Raw genomic sequence first — 19161 nt, forward strand, 5'->3', positions numbered from 1 at the left:
TTATTTGATTCCATGGTATTAACTTTTCTGATGAAGTAAACAGACCACCTGTTCATAATGTCGCTGTGTAAACAAAGCTGCTGCCGCTACTGGATATTCACATTGGTCCTGTTCCCCATTGGATAATTTCTGCCTTATTATCTACATTTGCTGGCTGGATCTTTGCTTTCTAGCTTTTCCTATTGACGTATCAGTTCATATTAAGGTGTTTGAGCACAAAAAAATTATATGAACAATTTCAAAGTAGGACTGTAGTTTCTTGAGTATACTCAGAGTCATAAAGTGTACAGCATGGAAATAACTCATGTGTAATAGTCTTTAGTGTTATGAAGGCATGAGAGTGTGAATGCTGCTCTGAACTGAGAACTTACAAGCACCTGTGATATGACTAGATGGCAATCCCAGAGTATACTGGAAAATTGAAATATATAACATTTCATTATGAAATGGACACCTGAGTTTTGATTGGTTAAATTTGAATTGTTGTCAAAACAGCAATCAGAATCATGAGTGTGGTGTAAGAAAAACACAGCAGGTCAGGTAGCATCCGAGAAGCTGGAGAATCAAAGTTTCAAGCATAAGCCCTTCATCACGTTGATTTCCTGCTCCTCGGATGCTGCCTGACCTGCTGTTCTTTTCTCGCACCACACTCTTGACTCTGATCTGCAGTCTTCACTTTGTCCAAATTTAACCAATCAGTTTAAATTATGCCCCGGGATACTAGAACCCAATCAAATTTGAATTTATTGTTTTGCCAACATTGAACCAATGCAGCCATCCAATGTTGGGGGTATAAAAATGTGGACTTTTGAAAATTGGAGAGAGAGCAACTGCCATAGAGAGAGACCCAGAAATTAGGAAACACTTTGTCAAAGGTACCATTTTATATGAAACATACTTGCAGTAAAAAGAAAGAAGGACCACCCAGGGAATTCAGCATCCGGAAGAGTAAAGTCATAGAAGATGACAGCAGCTGTGTGGTTTTGAAATTAAGTTGATGTAATTTTAATAAGTACCTTATTGGAGCAGTATGTTGTTACAGAGTTGGAGGCAGATAATAAACAGTTAAGAGAAAGGGGGCTTAGAGTTGTGAATAGTTGTTGTTTAATGTTCACTTTTAGGGTTAAGAAATAAATTTTCTTTAAATAGTGGAATTTGGGAGTTCTCTGTCACTCATTTTTTTAATAGATTACATGGGAAAGTGAGCTTTTATGAGTGTTTGGTTTAATTAACAGAAGGGTTCACTGTCGTGTCATAATGTTAGCTTTGAACTCATAAAATGTCCAGGAATTGAATAAGTAAACTGAGTGCTTCCTGTTCCTGTGACCAAAATAAAGATTGTAGTCATAAATATATATTAGTTTCCCATAGCTAAAGGGGACGTTGCATTCCTGTTATCGTCAAACATATAAAATAATTTCACTTCTAGGCACCCCTGCATCGAATCGCCGTTTATGTGTAAAATTGTATTGATGTTTACTGTTGCGATCTAATGTTAATGCAAGATGACTTTATGCATTTTGTGGGCTTGATCAAGGTCACGATTGTCTAAACTGGAGAAGTATGTCTTGTACTATGTCCTATGCTTTAATTCCATCATCAACAGGATTCTGCAACAATGATGTTTTTCAACTTCCCACGGCAGGTTTTATGGTCCCTTAATTGAGGAATTAAATCCTCAGTGAAATGCAGTTAGTTTTATGCTATAAATTTTAAGAACCAGATTGACTGTTCAAGCTAGTTTCATGTGGGCTCATCCCAGGCAGGTAAAGAAGAAAACCTCATTAATCCTGAATAATTTTGAAGTACCTCAGGCATACAAAGCAATAATAGTACCTGTTACTTTTTCTTGTGCATTGACTTTTATTCATTTAAGGATATAGGGATCACTGGCTAGGTATCCATCCCAAACTGCCCAGAATCAGCCTCATTGCTGTAATTCTGGAGCCCTATTGTAGGCCTGACTGGGTAAAGGTGGCGGAGTTTCTTCCATGAAAGGGCATTAGTCAACCAGATGGGTTTTTCTGACAATCGATAATGATTTCATGGTCACCATTAGACATCTTATTCTAGACCTTTTTTTAATTTAAGTTCCACCATCTGCTATGGCAGGATTTGAACTTGGATCCCCAGAGCTTACCTGGCTTTCTGAATTAATAGCCTAGTGATAATAACTCTGTGCCATCACCTACCCATTTGAAACATTTTCCTGAAAACACAGTAGAATCACATATAAAGCTGAACATTTTGAAAAGGCCATCATGCTATTCAACCATCTCCAGTAACTCTAATCTCAATGGGACTGGAAAAAAAACCCACATCAAATGAAAGAAAATCTCTAGGTAATACTTCTGTGGCTCCCCGGGATACCCAGCAGACCGCAGTTGTCCATACACATTCTAAACATAATGATTTTCTACTTTGCAGAAAAGATGTGGCAGTCAGCTGGTTTCCATGATCAGATTTGATTGCTCAATATAATTCCTCACTTCTCTTTCTTACTGCAATATATCTTCTTAAAACTTTTTCTGATACCTTCCCTGTGTCAACCTCCAATGTTAAATGCAATGAGCAAATTACTTAGTTTTCACAAGCATCAAAACCATTCAGACCATAGGGTGTAGGAGCAGGAAGTTCAGGTCCACTTTGCCATTCAATGAGATCAGGGCTGATCTGATAATTCTTAAATTTGCTTTATTACATTAAAAGTATAGAGGTAGTTTTCCCTAGGGAAAGTCTAGGACCAGATGACATAATCTCAGAGCAATAGGTCAGCCATTTAAAGCTGAGATGAGAATTTCTTCTTTCAGAGGTTATGTTCATGCACAGAATTGTTGAGGTCAGGTCATTAAAATATTCAAGGCTAAGGTCGACAAAGTTTTAATCAGTAGGAGAATTGGGAGCTATGGGGAAAAAGCAGAAGAGTGGAGTTGTCAGTTGTCAGATCAACCATGATCTCATTGAATGGTGGACCCATTCTATGTGCCAAATAGCCTACTTCTGCTTCCAGGGATCAAAATCGTTTTATTTTCTTGAGAGTTGTTTTTGAGATTTACTAAAGGTCTGCTTTTTGATTTTCAGGGACTCTCTTTTTTTCATTTTCATGAATTCCTTTATCAAGCAATGTGGGTGTGTAGCAATATTATCTTTTGAATTTGTTTTGACAGATAGGGTACTCTAACTCACACAAAAGCAGTATTAGAAGAATTAATCAAAGTCCTGAATAATCACCCCTCCATTAAGCCTAAAGGCACAGCACACAAGATCTGCAATGCAACAGCCCCCTCCCCCATTAAAACCCTTTGTGTGTGTTCTTGCTATTAATTTTTTTAAATTTGATTTGTTTATTGCCACATTTATCTTGTTATAAAATACAGTGAAAAGTGTTGTATCTTTGTTCCAAGAGGCTGCCAATATACAGCTAGTGTTTTTGGTTAATTATTAAGAAATGGTCGTTACAGCACATGTGTATTTGTATTTTGGATGCTTCTACTTTTCTGTGTGCATTTCAAGCTGCATTTCTTTGACATGATCTGACACTTATAGATTGAGACATCCGCAAGGTCTACACAGAATATGTAGATGCTGATGTGTGCAATGTTCAGTAGGAACCTGCAGAACCTTTGACCAATCAGCTTTGTGGGAACTCAGGCTGCAACAGTTCTGGAAGAAAGAGCCACCTTCACCAGCTATTTCTTAGAATCATAGTGTCCCTAGACTGTGGAAGCAGGCCCATCGAGTCCACACCACTCCACCAAAGAGCATCCCACCCTGACACCCCCATTCTCCGCCCCCCAAATCCTTGTACACTTACTTGTCCCATACTAATCCACTAACCTGCACTTCCTTTGACACTATGGGCAATTTAGCACGGCCAGTCCACCTAACCGGCACATCTTTGGACTGTGGGAGGAGTCTGGAACACCTGGGAAGCTCGTGTTTTTTTAAAAATTCCTTTTGTAATCCAAATGGTGCCAGATTGTGACAACAAATACACGTGACAATAAAATCATTCACATCCATTCACAGCTGGGGATGGATAATGAGTGGTGGCCTCATGAAACCTATAGCCTGAGAAGGAATTTTAAGAAAGTAGCAGTCGTTTCAGGAAAGCAGAAAAACCTTCCAGAAGCAAAAGAAGCGATTGCATATGGACTAATTAGCATCGGCCATTTGTTGTTTGATTCTTCTTAAGTCTTGCTTTAAGACATATGATTTAGAGGAACCCATGTTTTAAAGCATAATCACTTTTAAAACTATTTCGATGTATGCAATCAGAGACCATTAAATGCGCTGACTTGTTTTGCCACATTCTGTTGGACCCCACATATTAAAGCATAATTAGTGTAAAACTTTTTCTCTGATAGCATTAAGAAGCCAAAATAAAAATCTATGTATTTTGCAATTTATTACTCCTACCCTCTCTGCCATAAACCATTCACTGAGAGATTTGGGAGTGGGGACGGGGGGGATGAGGGTTGAGTAATGGTGAGAGGTGTGTGTTGGTGCTGTAGGTAATCTGTTGCCTCTTTAAGTAAGTGCAGCGCCTGACGCTGTGCGGATAGAGCGAGTCAGATAGCTGTGGGGCTGCGCCGCTGTCACAGACCTGCGCTGGGAGCTGTCCACAAGCCGAGAGCTGCTTCCACATAGCACAGAAGAGACCGAGAGAGAGAGAGTGTTGCAGGAAAACAGGCTGAATGTAACAGATAATTGCAACGAGAAAGAGACAGCAAAAAAAAGTGGCATGTGCATATAAATATATGCAGAAATACACAGTAGTTTCATGATGAGGCTGCAGTTGGATTCTCTGTTAAGCCGGAAGCTAGTCGAGACATGAGGGTTTTTTCAGTGCAAGAAAATATTTAAGTATCTTTATAACGTGCAGTTTGAAAGGTGAAGACATCATGACAAGTGAGTACAGAAATACCTGAGCCCTTTCAATGCAGAGAAAAAAGAAGCAGGAATTCCTCAGCTTCTGCAATGTGCTTACTGATCAGCAACACGTATTTTTGTCATTGAATAGCCTGGGTGTGTTCTACTGTGTTTTTTGTATCTCTGTATATTCCTAAAGCAACACTTCTCCTGATACAATCTGCATGTCGGTTTAAAACATACTTCAGAGATAATGTCACGGCGGTATGATGCTAACTCCCATTAACTCATATAAAAAAAATTGCACGGGGGTGTGGGGCAAAAAAAATTGGTTAGTTTCGGTTTCCTGTACCGTGTTTCTCAGCTATTTTAAGTGGGTCAACTGAAAAAAAATCTCTTCAATTACATCCTAAACCTCAGCCCCGCGATGGTATAGTTAATGCTGCAGAGGGATCTGCCTTTTGCGGACTAGGATGAAGGCAGGGTGGGGCCAATAGGCTCCTGCCATTTACATTTTTCTTCTATGGCTGAAAATGCTTTGACATCCTGTAATTGACGTTCCATCTGACCTCTTTCTAACTGCGCTGTCTATTTTTTTGTGTGTGGTCACCCCCACAGCTCGTGTTATTCAGTCCTCAGCGGGAAGCATGCCTGCTCCTTCACCCAGTGCTAGTTTGACGCGTCTTTTCTGACAAAGTTTTTTTTTGGTTGACGTTAATGGTTTTTATGTTCCGGGGATTTGAATATATATAGCTTTATTATGACTGAGAAGAAGTTGCCTTCGCTTAGTTGTCACCAACTCTGTACATTGAAATTGAAATGTTCATAAAACTTTAAAATTTAAGAACCTTACTGCATATTGATGCCATTACAATTTCAGATGTTGATTGTCACCAAATTTTTATTGATTCATATTCATATCTGCCTACTTGTATCTCTTTGACGAGGTATTGTCTGTCTGAGGAATGAACAACTGGGATAAGTGTGTCTTATTTTGGCAACACAACAGACGTACAATGTGTACTGTTCTCTAGGGAATACAGAAAACATATTAAAGAGACATCTTAGGCCATATTTCAACTCCGATTGTTCTTTTTAAGGAATTTGCCAATTTGGTCAGCTTAAGGATCCTTTTAATTTATTTTCTATAATTTCTCAATCTCAAATGCCATTTGTTCTGTTTTGACCTGTTAAAAAATGTTTTTTTTTCTGTGAGGACCTTGAGTACCAAAAACAATACTGATAAAATATTAGTATAAGTAATCCGCTTGTGCTAAAATAACAATGTTAAAACTGTTTGGAAATTTAAACCAATTTGGTTAGAAATGTTGACTTAAACTCATCATACAACAACGCTGCACTGACATGACTGAGTTTTTCTGTGTTGAAACATTCTTTCAGCATCTCGAACTAAGATACTAAGAGTATGATAGAAGAACTTTTCCAATTGTTAATAACACTTATGTCACAGTTTGACTCGATGGTTGAGTAGAGATACTTGTAGAGATTGATGTTTCAGTGTTGCTCCAAAATGAAATGGATGTTGGGTTCATGTAACGGCCTTCTACTGATTAAGGTCAACTTAATCACCACTAAGTGTGTAGAGGTAATGTAGCATTATTTTTCCATGTACAAATGTATGAGGGATGTAGTAGAAGAAGTGAGACTAACTTTGGTTTAGTTTAATTGTAGTCTCCAGTGAAATTAATAGAGAATTTGCCTTATATATCTTTTCCTCTGCACAAGTATTTGTGTTTATGTGATTGAATTAGATATATTGGAAGACGCAAGAACACAGCAGAAGATCATAAGTATGACAGTTCAGTTAATTTTATGGCAGTATTTCAACCAAAAAGATGGTGTGCACTTTGCTTCCCCTTCCTTTCATGCCAGTGGCTAATTGTGATTGGTACCAGTTAGATCATGGGTTCAAACTGCTAACACTTGCAAATTAGAACGAGGAATGGATTTAATGACTGAAATGTATTCAAATAATGCATGCACAGGAAATAATTAGGAAAAATGTGTTTACCTAAAAAATAATGAGGGGAAAAATTCACACAAATGAAATTAAATTGACTATAATTGATTCAATTAATTGATAAATGCTGCAGTTTCAAATATAGCATTATAATTCTTTTGAAGACATGTAAGATGTACAGGCTTTCTTGATATATTCTAATCTAATACTGTGTAATGAAACTTTATTTTTTAAAAAACCATTTAATGTTATGAAATAAGTAGAATGCTATTGCAAATAGTGAGTAGGTCCATCGATGATGAAGTTGACTGTAACTTGCATATTTATTCCTGTGCAATCAGCTTTGCTTACGGAAATACTTTACTAATCTCCTTGCTAGCCATTACATTCCCTTGATTTGTACTGAGGGTGAATAATAACAATGATTAGGTTTATGGTATAAGAGATTACAAATTTCTAATTGTCTGCACCTAGCTTTGTACTATGAGTTGACAGTAAACTCTCAGAAGAATAAAATAGGCATGAAAAGTTCATTCATTAAAACACACTACTTAGTTAAGAATTTCCAAAATCAATTTTTATTTCAACCTTGAATGTTCTGGTAAAGGCTTTGATAGACCATAGGAACATTGGAAGAATGTAGCTCTTGTTCTCCTCACAGTGCAACAATCAATTTTAATAATTATTTGATAATGAGGGAGTACATGAATAAGATTAAAGAATTTGACATTCTCAGAATTATGGGTTTTTTTCCTAATCTGTGGCATTCCATTGAGCGTTTTCATTTGCACAGAATAGATTTTGCCTCAGTTGCTTATATATGCACAGACATTGGGAATCTGTTAGCTCTATTTGCTTATGCTCGATGAACATTAGCTGTGGGCAGACAGTATGTAGAGGCATTGAATAATCATAATTCAACAGTGACGTTTTCATAAAATAAACTTGCACAAGTCAGATATTTTTAAACTAAGATTGCTATTGGTGTTATGTCTTCATCCTGTTTCTAGAGTGTACATGAAATTCACTTTGCCAGAGAATATTTATTCCCCCCACAGGAGTGCACAACATAAGATAAGGTTTTTTTTCTGCTGAAGGTGAGAACTGTTCTTATTTGTAGAATTTTTTTTTCCCCCCGCTGAAGTTTATAGTGCAGAAAACTGTCTTTTGGCCCAACTTGGCAGTGTTTGGTGGAACTAACCCAAAACAAATTCAGTTGCTCTGCTCTCCCCATAGCTTTCTAGCCTTCTCTATTTCATATGTTTAACCACATTCTCGTAAATACTTAAATATTCTTCTGTAATATATTCCGCATTCCAGTAGCCCCGTCGATGTGAAAAAATTGTCCTATCTTCTCTTTCGCATAACAATATTTAATCGATGACCTCAATGCCATCTCAAAGAGCATTTCTAGTCTTTTTTTCTATTCATATGGTCAGAACCTTTGCAATATTAAAAACTTGTATTAAACTTAACCTTCACCTTTTTTTTCTGATTCAGTGGAAATAGTCTTGGAACCTCAATTTTATCCTCACTATAATTTTTTTACCTCCCTTTAGCATCTTAACAGAGCAGTTTTATTATTTAAATGTGAATGAAGTGGATTTGTTACATTGCAGCAAGCATTCTATTTGGAGTTCTCTTTTGATACATGAAGCATTTTGCTTTTTTACATTTAGTTTGCAAGCACATTATTACATGTAAATAAACATTTAATATATGTAGGTGAGGATATTGTAGATAGATGAATATTCAATACTGTACAGCCAAGACTTCAAAATTGAACAACAATTGCATAGCAAGCTTAATGCAGTTGCTAAAGGACAAGACAAATCAACAACTTGAAAGAGGATAATCTCTCCTCCATTATTCTTCTTTATGCTGTTTGTATTTTAGGAGGACCCACTTCTTTAATAATTCCCCTAAAGGTCTTTTTCTGTAATCTAAAGATTAGCACTGGAAAGATCTCCTTAAGAAGGATTTTCATTTTTCAGTTTGAGGAATGTCTATCCTTAGTCTCTTAGGGTAGTAAAATGGTTTTTAATGTACAGTACTGACTATGGATGCCTGATATTGTCAGAGGACTGAAATATTTGTAATGCGAATCCCATTGTGGAGTAGTTCACTGTCACTTTCCTGGATTGGAAGTGTTCAGCCTCAAAGGATGTGTATGGCCTACAGTGCGAATGTTTTGTTTAAAATGAAGGGCTTTGATGTGGTCTTCAGAGCACATTCAACAGAATATGTTTGTTTCCAGTTTCTACCTCTGCAAATGTGTTTGATGCATAAACTTAGTTTCATTAAATTGCAATACTTTCTGATGAGATTATTGAAGAAAGTTGGAAGAAATACCTCTCATTCTTTTTTTTTCACATTTGCAGACTGTATTTGGACTTCTTTTGCCATTTTACTTGGGGATCGAAGAGGTTTTTGCCTAATTCCTGACATTTGAAATGTGGATGCTTAATCTATATATGTTAAAATAGATGTTTATTAGGAATAGAGTATTTCAATTCTGTTTTATTAAAGCTGTGATACAGGATTGGAGTTTTATGGAATTGAGAACATGTCTTGAACCTTTAAAACGAGACCCAGATGTGAAAATCTTGCTACCATTTCCAACAGTTCTAATTTCTGCAAGTAGGGTAAATGGTGGGGCACAATTTATCTAAGTGAAAAATCTAAACTCCACAGGGTCATTTGAAATGGGTGCTGTGTTAAAATAGACATAATTTTGGCTGATGTGGGAATCATGAATTGATGGCATAGACACAAGCTTGAGGGGTAGATAAAGTCTATATAATTGTCATGATCTGACATTTAAATGTGTTGCTCTTTAAACTTAAAACAAATACAGGCTGCAGTTATGATTTTTAAAAAAAATCTATACTGGAATGTTTTGATTGACAGATATAGATTGGCAAAAATTAGCAGCTGTTCCTTTAATTTCAAATAAAACTAACTGTTAACGTTTCTCCAAGATCTATTATAGAGTCATAGGGCCCTTCAGCCCAACTTGCCCATCACCACCCTGTCTACATGTGACTTTACTTTCATAGAGCTGTGAACCTGTACCCCTAGATCTTTGTTCAGTAACGCTTCCCAGGGCCCTATCATTGACCCTGGTTTGCCTTACCAAAATGCAATACCTTCATTTATCTAAATTAAACTCCATCTGCCATTCCTCAGCCCACTTGCCAGTTGATCAAGATCTAGCTGCATTCCCAGATAACCTTCTTCACTCTCCACTATATCACCAATCATGATGTCATCTGCAAACTTACTAACCATACCTCCGAAGTTCTCACACATGTAATTTATATAAATGACGAATAATAGGGACCAAGCACCAAATCCTGTCGCACACCGCTGGTCACAGGTCTCCAGTCTGAAAGATCACCCTCTGTCTTCTACCATCAATCTGTTTTTGTCATTGAGTTTCAAAAGCTTCAGTTATCTCAACAGATGATCGGAGTTCAGGCTTGACAGTCTACTAAAGGGCTCGGTGTTTTAATTGTGGGGTCTGAATAGAAGTTTATTTGTTTTTATAAAATATTAACTAATCGAGATTTAAAAGCTTTCAACTGATTTTATGAATGGGAGTTTTTCCACTATCTAGTGTGTAGGATTAGGGACTGTAGTACATCATTATTAGCAGTTTTTTCCACCTCTGCAGAACTCCTAAGGTCTATCCGTAGTACAAACTCAATAAGTGACTTTGGAGGTAGCATGAAAGATTTGAGGAGCCAAAGATTGGGATGAAGGGACATGAATTGACACTGTTCTAGGATGAAAGAGATGAGGGCATAGGGATGGGTGGGTTGTAAGGGGTTTCAAGTACTCAAAGGTTTCCAAAATAAAAATGATGTTGACACCACAACCAGATCAGCCAAAATCTGATTGAGGCCACTCCACCATCCAAAGAGCCAAAAGGCTTATTCCTGGCTCTACGTCCTGTGTTCCCAAAACAACTGGGATACTGTCCCAGAGTACTGAGACAGATCTTTCTTCTACCATGCCCTGACACTCATCCAGCCCTGTTATTAGTCACATCCTGCTTCTGCGCTTGTCAGGCCCTAATCTATCCCACACCAGCAGCCATCTCCCCCCCCCCCCCCCCCCCCCCCCCCCACCCCCCCACCAGCCACATAATGAAATCTCACATTTTGGGGAATTTTTAATCAAGGTGAGTTCACCAAGTTGTGCTTGTCACCCTTGATGGCCTAAATACAGCCCGTAATATCTGAACGCTCTCCGACTTAGACTGTGTCAGTAAATCACTGTGCAGTTAATCTCAGTAATAGGCTTGTACCACAGAAAGACATGAGAACTATACATAGATCCCTCATTATATTTCTCAAACTTTCAGTGCAAGAGCTATGCAAATTTTATGGTAAGGTGAAGGTGATTTGTCAAGGGAATGAGTGTAAAAACAGAGTTGATAAGCATGCAGGCTCCACGCTCCTGAATGCCACCACTCTGGGGAATCTAGTCTGAGCACACAAGCCTGACTATTTCATAATTGCATCAACACACACATTCCCATTGACTAACAGTAGGAGCCAAAGAGCAGCAAAAAACATACCAAGCCTTAGACTGGATGACTTTTGCATGGGTACTCTGTTTTGCGGGAACAGAGCTAATGGAAGCCACTTGTCAAACAAATAAGAGCTCTGGTAATTGTACAAAAGCTATATTTTACAAACAGTAATGCTGACATGATTGTAGAACCCTTTGAGCAGTGAAGCACTTCCTAACTTCCTGTATAATTAAATCATTTTTAGTTTTGAACAGCTGAGACCTTTGTTATTCCACTCTGCTAAATGAGTTGCAGAAAAAAAATTGGCTGCTTTTAGAGGGTCAATGTAAGGATATCTATGCAAGGTAGTGTAGAGTCATGGAGTTATACACCATGGAAACAGCTCCTTCAGTCCAACACATCGCGCAACCAGATGTCCCAATCTGACCTATTCCCATTAAGCAGCATTGGCCCATATCCTTCTAAACCCTTCCTATTCATGTACACCTCCACATGCATTTTAAATGTTGTATTTGTATCCACCTTCACCACTTTCTGTGGTAGCTCATTCCATACGTGCAACACCTTCTGAGTGGAAAAGTTACTCCTCGGGTCCTTATTATATCTTTCCCCTCTCACCTATGCACTCTAGCTTTGGACTCCCCTACCCTAGGAAAAAGACCTGGGCTATTCACCTAATCCATGCCCCTCGTGATTTTATACACTTTGATAAGGTCACTCCTCATTCTGTTTTTCCCCTGGAGCAGCACAATCTCCAGCCTATTCACCATTTCCCTATAGCTCAAACGCTCCAGTCCTGGCAACATTCTTGTAAGTCTTTTCTGCACCCTGCCAAGTTTAAGAACATCCTTCCTACAGAAGGGCGTTCAGAATTGTATGCAGTAGTCCAAAATGGTGGCCGCCTTCACCATCCTGTCTACTTGCGACTCTGCTTTCAAGGAACTATATTTAGGTAATCTCTGATCATTTTGTCAACTCCTGTTATATTAGTCATAAACGTACTTTTCATGATTGTGCATGTTTAGATTTAGCACCAAATCAGGTTGTATTTAGCAATTTTGTCTAATTAAATGTAGTCAAACGGAATACTTGCACAAGGCCTAATCAGGACAAATGGTGTTGCTCCCTATGTTTTGATGCTTGTTGGGAGGTATAACACTCCCATGTGAAAAGTAGATTAGCATTGAGACGGGGAAAATGGGCAAGTTGGTAATTAACCAAGAAGAGGAGAAATTAGAAGGAAGTGAGAAACTTCTTTTAAAAAAAAAATTGTAGGAAAACTAAAGTATAAGATACTTATTATTAGAAATATCTGTTTGCTTAACTTGCGGGATCAGTTGTGATCTTGCATACTAAAAAAAATTCTATCATTGTTAAGTACTGTTCTTATCTACAAAAACATCAATTTACTAGGAATGTCAAAACTGGGGGAAGCATAGTCATAATGCAATGATTTTTTCAGTAAGTGCTGCATTAAGGCTTACTGATGATATAAAGTTGAATATAGTTGAATTCAGCCCAAATATTGTGAACACCTTCTCTCTTCTGGTCATAGAAAAAAGAGGTCAGTAACAGAATGGGTATTGAAATTTTGTGTTTGATAGCTTAGATATTCCAAAGTATTATCATGGTGCAGGTGCAGAAGAGGCAACCCTTATGTGCAACCCCCACCTTCACAAGAGTGCTAATGCTGCTTCTGATGTATGACATATAAACTATTATTTGTACGTTAGCTATCACAGGTAAATGCATGTCCAATACCCCGGGGGATAAAGGGACAGTTACCATTGGAACCCAGCTTTATATGGTGATTGGCACAAAGGTTTCACAAGTAGGTTTGGCCACTGCATATCCAAGTGTTTTTGTAATCTGGAGTTCAGTGTCTTTTCTCAGGTCCTTCATGTTTTGCCATAGCATGGCACGTGCCTCCTACTTTGTAGCTGACAGTCTTCTGAATTTTTTTCCCCCTTTGATGGGAGCTAATACGGAACTTGTCTGCAAGGAATGAATATCCATTAGAGTGAATGAGGAGGGAAAAAGAGAGTTAAGCTGCTCCTTGCATTCTGCTCTGTAAACAGCCATGCATCCCATCATGTCGTAGGATTGTATATGCAGTGGCGTGCCTGGACCTGTGTTAGTGCACATTTGGTGTGATCATGGTCTGCAGCAGGGTGGAAAGGTGTAATAGGTGAAAGTGAGGACTGCAGATGCTGGAGGTCAGCGTCTAGATTAGAGTGGTGCTGGAAAAGCACAGCAGGTAAGGCAGCATCTGAGGAGCAGGAAAATCAACTTTTCAGACAAAAGCTCTTCATCAGGAAGCTATGGGGTCAAGGCTCCATCATTTATGCCAGTTCCTGTCATTCCTTTATTCCTGGCTACTGTTAGAGCTTTGCTAACAATCTGTTTGAGAACTGTTTGATAATTTCTACGTAACTTTCCAACATTAAGAAACCAGACAATATATCATGCTATGAATTTGAGCCAGGGTCACAGGTCACCATCTCTCTTGCCATCTTATAAATATTGTCATATATTGTTATTGTTCCTTTATGAGTATTATGGAATATTGACATATATCTTCTTATTCCTGATGTAGAAATATTTTAACATTCATTTATCTTTAGGACAAGGTCGAGGACAAGGAAGCACTGACATGTTTATTTAATATTTCTGTATTTAATCAAATCAATGATATGATAAAAACATTATTCCTTCCAAGCGCTTCAGTAATTTGCATCTTTTATAGGTTTAATTACATAGAACAAATGCAGGTACTTATGTGGTCACATTGCACATATGTTTATTTAGCACTTAGTGGTAAAATTAGCTTCTTCCCTTTTGTTATCAACGTCTTTAATGGTTAGGGTTATTTATATTTTCCATATGAGTGACTTGTTAGTTCTTTTAAAGCATTATACCTGAGTTTGTTATAGCCATGGCTTTTGTGGTTTGGTGGTAGCGTCCTTGTTTCTGAACCCTCCTCAATGGAACTAGCAATTTCCCTATAAGACCTTCAGTCCCCATTCTAATAAAAAGGCACACCATCTGGAATGTGCAGGTTTCATGTACACCAGACATGACCCTAATGTCCGAAGAGTCAAAATCTCTCCCTCTAGCACCATTTACTGCGGTCATGCATTCATTTCCTCTATACTAATTCTGTACTCATTTACACATGGTACTGGGAGTAATCTGAGGGTTGCAACGTTTGAGGCCCTGCTTAACATTTCCTATCTAGCCCGCTAAATTCTGACTCCAGAGTTACTTCCAATGTTTCTATTTTGTAGGTATTACTGTTGATCATGATGAATGACTGGTCTCCCTTCCCCCACTCCATGTTCATTGGGCCATTCAGTGACATCTTTGCCCTGGCACCAGGGAGGCAATGTACTATCCAGGATTCATGTTTGTGGCCACAGAAGTACCTATTATGGGCTCCATATTGAATCTCCTATCACTGATCCTCTTCCAGGCTTCTTCAGGACCCCTTCATGGGTCATTGTGCCGTGAACCTGGCTCGGGCTCTACTTCCCAGATGAAGCATTGCTTTCATCAGTATTCAGAACCGAATACTGGTTGTGGAGTGAGATGTATTCCTGTACCACCCAATTATCTCTCCCTCCTTACCTACTTCCTCTTAAGCTGTGGAGTGACTGCATTTATAATCAGATTACCAACCTCACAGATGCAATGCAGTGACCCCAGTTGCTGCTCAAGCTCTGAAATTCAGAGGCTTGTGTTGGTACTGTTGGTGGTACTTGCTGCCCATGTGGTCATCAAGTACATGTGAAATGTCCTGGAGGTCCCACATGGAAAATGATGTGCATACCATGGTTCAGAGCTGCTGTGTCATTCCTGTATCTATTAGCAAATAAAACATACTATTTGAAAAAAACACCAGTTACACATTTGTCTTCTGTTGTCACATGGATATAGGAAGTCAGTGTATCTGAGGAGCAATATGATATTCTCTGTGGATGTATGTTTTTTCATGATTCTTTTTTTCATGTGGATGTATTTTTTTCATGATACCCGTTGACACTTCTTACTAATATCCCCACTTCTTACTAATCAGAGATAGTGGATTATTTTTGTAACATTTATTGTAATATTTCCCTGGTGGAATAATCTATTTGCTGAGGAAAAATGCTAAAGGAAATTAGTTTACACTGCTAATTTTGAAAACTTTTTATTTAGTATTTTGTCTTCTCGTTTAAAAGGGTGTCTATTTGTGTAATAAATGCTTCAGATTTGAGAGTCAATAGCCTGGCTGTGTACACCTTTTTATTACTTACTTTCAATGTTGTTCCTGCTGTCAGCAGCAAATGTAAAGCAACAAGAGGGTTTAATCATAATATCCCATAACTCAATTTCTTCACATCAATGGCTAATAGATTCCTATGATGGAAAACAGTTTTGCATTCTGCCCTTACAATATGACAGGGGAAGAATTGTTCTGGGTGCTACATCTGGCAACATTACAATTCCTTTCCATTTCTTTTGATTGATGTTTCTAGTGAAATCAAAAAATGTTTTATAGAAGAACAGTTTTATGATTTCATTGCAAGTAGTGATAATCTTACCAACCTCACAGATGCAATGAGGTAATCTTAAATACCTTTATACTGTCATTACACTTAATATTTGAGGCAATTTCTCCTTCATGTTTTGGAAGGCAGGTATTCTACAATGAAAAAAAGAAACGTTGCATTTTTGTGGTGCCTTTCACAATTCCAGTGTGGCCCAAGTCATTTTGTGGCAAATAATGTGAAGTTTTGAAATGTGTACGCTTGCAATATAGAAAACATGTAAGTAAATTTGTACACAGCTATCTGGTTTTTGTTTAAAGAATTATCTTGAGAACTTCTCCTTTTTAATTGCTCCATCTTAAGTGACTGTACCATCAGCTGCCAAGACCCTGGATCACCATCTGGCAAACCTTCCTCAGTCTCTTTTCTTCTTTATGATATTCCTGAAAATCTGTCTCTTCGATCAAATGGTTGCTCACCCATGCTAATATCTGATGTAAGTTGATGTCAAAGTTTGCTTGATAATGCTCTTGGATTAAAATGCTATGAAAATGCAAGATCTTGTTCATGATATTGAAAGCATCCTGATTAGGAGCAGGTATAGGCCTCTCACTCCCTTGAAGCCATTTGTCCATTCACTAAGGTGTGACTGTTGTGATTACTTCATGTTCCTGCTTACCCCTAATAAGCTTTTACCCCCTTGATAGCAAGAACCTATCTACCTCTGCTTTAAAAATATTAAAATACTCTACTTCAGCCGTTCTAAGGAAGAGGGTTCCAAAGATTCCTAAACCCCTGTGAGAAAAAAAATCTCCTCATCTCTATCTTAAATGGGTGACCTCTTATTTTTAAACAGTGACCCCAAATTCAAAACTCTCCCAAAAGAGAAACCATCCTTTCCATGCACAGCCTGTCGGAACCCCCCAGGATCTTCAGATGTTTCAATTATTCAACCAAGTTGCCTCTTTTCTAAACTCCAGCAGACACTAGCCTGTCTAAACATTCCTCATAAAGCAACCCATCCATTTCAGGTATTTCAGAAAACCTTCTGTAAACTGCTTCTAAGGCAATAATATCCTTCATTAAATAGGGTGCACAAAACTTTACAAATCATTCCACGTGTGGTCACACCAATGCCCTGCATAACTGAAACATAACGTTCATACTTGTGTGTTCAATTCCCTCCCCCAATAAATGGCAACATTTGTATTAGGTTTCCTTAATACTTGCTCTACCTGCACACTGACATTTTCCGATTCATGCGGTGGAACATCCAGATCCCTCTACTTCTGAGAGCTCTGTAATCTCTCACCATTTTAGTTAATGCAGGGAGACTGGGAAGATCTTCCCAGCTTTTCTAACATACATTGATCTCATCAAAAAATAAACAAACATGACATTTGGGAACTTGAATGTCAGTAGAATCTCCCTTCAAATTTAGTCATCATTTCATTTGAAAGTCCTTTGCTCATATTTCTATATCGTAAGACCATAAGACATAGGAGTGGAAGTAAGGCCATTCGGCCCCATCAAGTCCACTCCGCCATTAATCATGGCTGATGGGCATTTCAACTCCACTTACCCACCCTCTCACTGTAGCCCTTAATTCCTTGCGAGATCAAGAATTTATCAAACTAAAGTTATCAATATCTACAGTTCCTTTGCTATGATCCATATTACAGATATATTTCATGTCACATTTTACATAGCTTCTGTTTTCTAATTTATCAGCAATGATTTAAAATGTAATCTCGTGATTGTTACAACCTATTTACTAATTCCATGTAAATTTTTGCAGAACACCAGAATGACTCATTCTCTCTGAATTTTGGATGCCATTGTTAGAACTGAGCACAATCTACTTTTCCAAATGGTTAACATAAAGAGGATATGCAAATGAGTTGCAATGTTTACTTTTTATGCAGTTTTCCCCATTGTCATTAATGCAACCTTTCAAAGACTCTTCACAACAACTGATTCTGTTATCATCTAGATGAAAATTCTTTTGGGGTGAAATGGAATATCATACTATTAGTTTGGAATCGCTCTGAGACAATATTAGTGTCCAAATGCATGATCATATACAATTTTCTTAAACCACTTTTATGGGATTGCTAATCAGTTCAAGTAAATAAATGGAACCAATAAAGTAGAAGACAAAGGAATTGTCTTAATGTATTAAACTGGTATTATTTGTGTGGTATATTTTCAGTCTAAGAAATATACTGATAAATTCAGTACTATTGTTTTCATAATTTTAAGCCAGGGTCAAATGTCTGAGTTATGAGTCAAAAGCAAAATACTGCAGATAATGGAAATCTGCATTTTTAAACAAAAAAATACTTTTTTTTTGTCATGACAGTCCACAAGCCAGCAGCATTATGGAAACTGAACAATGAAATATATTTTAACATTTTATCTGTAGCTGCTGATGGAGCTTCTACTAATGTGTTTTGATTTTAATTCCAACAAGCAATTTCTGATCAGGTGAGAGGACTTAATTAACATTGACTTCAGGAAGCTAAGATTTTGTAATGTACTCACCCTGAAATATATTAATGTGCTGTTAGCAGTAATCTACCTAGGATTGAAATTTCCATTTCCTCCAGGCATCAGAAGTCCAGCACTCAAACATTTATGAACATTAAGAACTAGTTACAACTCACAAGATCACTAGATGATTAGTTGAATAACAATGCCATGGAATGTGGGGGCAAACACAGATAATAAATATTTTCACCAACCTGATTTCAACATTGTGGAAAAAGAAACATGTTAAAAACATTCCTATATTTTTACTGTTCATTTCCTAGACAATATCCAATAATTCTTCCTTGCTATGGAAACATGTTGTAGATGCAAGACATTTGGTGTAGGCAAACAGTTGTTAAAGATAAAGGCTAGTTAAAATCACTGATGATTGCAAGAAAGAAAAAGCAATCGACAACTGCATTTTCCGCAAATTGGATAGTTTGTGAAATTATAAGTGACCTTGGTGCTTAGCAACTATCCATATGGCAACATTAGACAGCAGTTTTTTTTAACTGTTCTGAATGCTGTTAATAGAAAACAGTATGAATATATTTCTGCTCTGGAATAAATCAATGTCTCAAAGCTTAATATATTTCAACATATGCATTTGTTAGGAGAATCTTTTTCGGGTGCATGCCAAGTTAGTATCTTGAAAATAATATTCTTTAATTTAATAAATGGAGGAGGTAGGGGCTAATAGTATAGTG

At 37.6% G+C, this 19161-nt stretch overlaps 1 protein-coding gene across 1 annotated transcript in view; it reads left to right on the forward strand.

The window, feature by feature from the left end:
- Positions 1-4568: 4568 nt before the first annotated feature.
- The window catches only part of LOC132833424 (janus kinase and microtubule-interacting protein 1-like), a 272965-nt gene continuing 258372 nt past the window's right edge, over positions 4569-19161 (forward strand). Inside the window, exon 1 of the mRNA XM_060851673.1 lies at positions 4569-4911. The gene's annotated coding sequence lies outside the window, so the exon portion shown is untranslated. The remainder of the gene's footprint in view (positions 4912-19161) is intronic.

Source organism: Hemiscyllium ocellatum, chromosome 36 (genome assembly GCF_020745735.1).
Source record: "Hemiscyllium ocellatum isolate sHemOce1 chromosome 36, sHemOce1.pat.X.cur, whole genome shotgun sequence".
In the NCBI taxonomy this organism is placed as follows: domain Eukaryota; kingdom Metazoa; phylum Chordata; class Chondrichthyes; order Orectolobiformes; family Hemiscylliidae; genus Hemiscyllium; species Hemiscyllium ocellatum.